We start from the raw sequence: 4,183 nt of genomic DNA on the forward strand, positions 1-4,183 counted from the left end.
AAAAATTATAGTAATAATCTGATTACTTTTCAGGAATCTATTCCTTTAATATTTTATATTTTACTGAAAATGATATTTACCATACTAAAAGACTTCAAATAATAGCTTACTTTCAAGTTATAGCATGTCTTAAGTAATATGAAAGATTTTACATCTATAAAATGACAATATTACCTACATCCTTTTCTTCTATGTGCAATGTAAAAATTTATTAGACCATGTCATAGAGCTCTTCAAGTGTCTTTGAATAAGGGGCCTATTCAAAGGGAGACACCTATGCAAAATGTAACATTTGTATTGCATTTTTAGCCAGAGTTTCTGAAAAATAATTCATCAGAAAAATATGTAAGGATATAACTATCCATAGTGATTCTCTTAGATGTTCACCTAAACCTCTGACCATTAACCAAAGACTCGAACATATGAACACTGAATCTACACAGAGAAATGAAACTGACATTCACAGTCTAACACCAAGTGTTTAACCAGCATGAAAGTCAACACCAGAAAGCCTATGTTTTTGAATACTATAAGCTTAACAGAATTCTAGCACAGATATTTCCCTATAACTTAGAAAAAAAAATGCTGTTCTCTTCCTCTGGACCACTTTTCCTGAGGCAGTGTATTTTAGGTATGAAACAAAAAGAACCTTATTAGTTCCTCCCACCGCTTCTAGGGTAACGTTTACAGCAAAGGGAGGATAAAGGTGTAAGGAGAAGGTATAATTTATATTCAGGCTCACACTAGCTGCAAGAAATCAAATATTTGGGGTTAATTCAAAGGAGTTGCCACGTAGTCAGCAATTAAAAAAGGGGGAGGAGGGAAATAAAGGAAAGCAAAGGACCACAGAAGAGAAGGCAAGTGAGCTCAGGAGGGACGCCCGGCAGCTCTGATGAATCGGAGAAGCAGAATGACTTTCTGCAAAGGCAGAATAAACAAGCACGTCCTTCTCCTTCTTAAACCGGGAGCTGCAGTTCTAGTTCCCATGGCAGCCTCTATTACACTCACATCTGTTTCTCAGTTTCCTTTCCTCTGAAAGAGAGGAGACACACACTCACACACACAAACACACACGCCCTGCTTTGTATTGGGGTAAAGTCGGGAGCAGCGTAAAGGGCACTAACATCCTTTATTACTATAAATGTAGTTGTGAGTGAATTTCCCTAGCAGACTTATCTTTGCAGAGATTCATCATAAATGGGTTCACAAGTGCAGAGGTGTTGTTTTTTTTAACAGCAAGTGACTGCTGTTAGTTTTCATTTCCTTCTAATGTCTGGGTCCCTGACCTCAGAGCACAAGGCAAGCTGCCATGATGCCTGTTACCACATAAACACGAAACGTGTTAAGGACTGGGCCAAACAAGCAGTATAAGCCATTGAAAATTTGTTTTAAATGTTCATAGGAATGATTTTAACTAAAACACCAGTATAAAAACAGGAAAGAATTGCTGCATTGAAAGGCATACGATAGCCAAAAGTAAGGACACGTCCCAGTTCCATCTTACCTCCCCCATCAACAGTGACAAAATAGTCAGTGGGTGGCATAGAGTTAAATTATTTTCACTATAATGTGGAACATTTTACTTTAAAGAAAGAACGTATTTACAATATACTACACATGTATCAGCTCATGAATTCTCATCACAGTTCTGTGAAAAGGATTCCATAATTGTCCCATTTTATAAGTAAGGAAATTGAGTCAAAGAGAAAATGAACACCTGCCTTGTCTAACTGGGGAACTAAGCGTTGAAACTCCAGCATTCTGTCAGTTGCCAAATCGATTCATCCAGGTTCAAATTTAAATGAATTCCAAACAATAATTAGTGGCCACATGTCGATCCTGTAGCAACGTGAACTCCATCCACCAGAGGAACTAGATCGAAGCTACTGGGGAAATTTCCAATCTACAAAGCACCCGAGGATACTACTAGCACATCCTGCCTCTGCAGCAAGGCAGCTGGCTGAATATCGTTATACGTGATACTTTCTGATGAAATTAGAGCTTAGGAATTTAAACTGTCATGCTTTAAAATAAAGTTTCCATGGTTCTATGAATATGAAAAAACCAGCCCTAGAAATAGAATCTTTTGAAGGCTACTGTCATTTTGATACCAATTCAGAAGCTAAATCTTTATGTATCATATATATCTTTAGCTCTGAAATTATAAAAGGCAAGTTAATTAATGAATATGGCCACTCCTGTGCCACTCTGTGCTGAGATAACCTTCACAGTTTCATTTCCTGTGGATATGGTGTACCTCAGCTCATGGCAGGCAGGGGCCGTAAAGGTCATCTTCCCTTGTGACTACATCAAAGTCTTGGAAGCAGAAAGGTCAGCCCCAATATCTTGCCATTTTCTTTTTGACAGTCAGAGACTTAAGTGAGGACCAAAAAGAAATCACTGTGACCAAAGACTGAGAGACTGGATCACCGATAAAACTATATTTATACTCATTCTCACGCAAGCAGCAATAAATTAATGTTTGGAGTTAATCAAAAGAATAAAGATATTTGTTGTACTTTAAGGCAGTCTAAAATTAGGGAGAGTGGGTTTTTTAAAAGAAAAACTTAATTGAAGCGTGTTGTCAGGATAATATGTGACCACCCCATATGTAAAATAGGAAGGGAGATTTCAGTAAGTCCTTTCTTCAATATAAATTGTGTTTCAGTGTAACACAAAATGAAATGGCAAGAGTTAAAATAAAGCAGAAATATTGGAATTCCTTAACATGTATTTTATGGCAAAACAATTCACAAAATGCTATCTATCATGATTTAAAAACAAAAAGGAATTAAGTATCAGTGGGTTGATGATTCCAATGAAAACCTTTGGATTTAGACAGGCTGGATAGACTAAGTTCAAATGCAAATTTTTTCTCTTAGATAAGTTACTTAATATCTCCAGTAGTAAATTTCTTTAATATATAATGAGTATAACATTTGTAAATTCTTTGATGCTTTTTTCTTCCTGTCTTTGTTTCTATTTGCATGATATTCCTTAAACCAAAAATGTTCTGTGCCAAGAAACCTCCCTCCATTGAAATAAATTTCTAAGCAAAGCTGGAAAAGCCCTAATAAATACTATCTATCACAATAATACTATGAAATATTCATTTGATTTTAGTAGCAACATATAAACTTCACATGGCATAAAATGTTAAAAATTATTGTATTTCATGATATGATATAGAGACGGTTCCTGATTTATGATGGTTTGACTTAAACTTTCTGACTTTATGATGGCATGGAAGGGATACGGATTCCATAGAAACCACACTTCAAGCATCCATACACTTGTCTTTCACTTTCATTATCCTATTCAATAAATAAATTATATGCAGTACTCAACCCCTTATTATAAAATAGATTTTTCTAGATGACTGTGCCCAACTGTAAGCTAATGTAAGTGTTTCGAGCACATTTCAGATAGGCTAGGCTAAGCCACAACATTTAGTAAGTTAGGTGTATTAAATAAGTTGTTGAATTAATGACATTTTTAATGGACAATGAGTTTACTGGGACGTAACTCATTATAAGAAAAGGAGCGTCTGTACTTGTTAAAATACTTTTTAAAGAATAATTCATAAAAAATACTTTTGATTATTTCTTTGTGTGGCAGTTCATCTCTCTCAATTCACTGAAGCCACAACTCACCATTTGAAAAAAAATTAACATATATGAAATGAATGTTTTTAGAACCTAAATGGAAATGAAATTCAAATCCTATAAAACACTTATGCTTAAAAGACACCAAAAATACTTATGCCAAGAACTAGTTTCTTAGGAGATGTATTTCTGATAGGCCAATAGCTTACATCTAGAACTTAAACCTATGCATCTGGTTTTAAAATCCAGCAGGAAAATTTTAAAACTACTGATTATCTAAACTTATGTATCAAGGTTATTATCTATCATGTCTTTTTTGGAACAATAAAGTAGAATAAATTTTCAAATACATATGTTATACATTGATACACATGGACTACACTAGATCTTTAGATTTTGCAAATACTGGACACCAATTCCTTCCTACAAGACACTTACAACCTAGACACATCATCTGGTGGCACATTGTTATTTGACTTCCAACCACATCCATTTTGGGCTAAGGATAAAGAAGTGAACTTGTATATCCATAAACTTGATGGAAGCTCTTGGGTTTTCGAGGATTGTGGTAATAACAT

The 4,183-nt window shown here is 34.9% G+C and overlaps 1 protein-coding gene across 1 annotated transcript in view; it reads left to right on the forward strand.

Annotated features, from left to right (window-relative positions):
• GRIK1 (glutamate ionotropic receptor kainate type subunit 1) overlaps nucleotides 1–4,183 on the forward strand; it is a 380,233-nt gene that overhangs the window by 374,770 nt on the left and 1,280 nt on the right. The window lies entirely within an intron of this gene.

The sequence above is a fragment of the Otolemur garnettii genome, unplaced genomic scaffold (assembly GCF_000181295.1).
Source record: "Otolemur garnettii isolate 467f Iridium unplaced genomic scaffold, OtoGar3 scaffold00111, whole genome shotgun sequence".
NCBI lineage: Eukaryota > Metazoa > Chordata > Mammalia > Primates > Galagidae > Otolemur > Otolemur garnettii.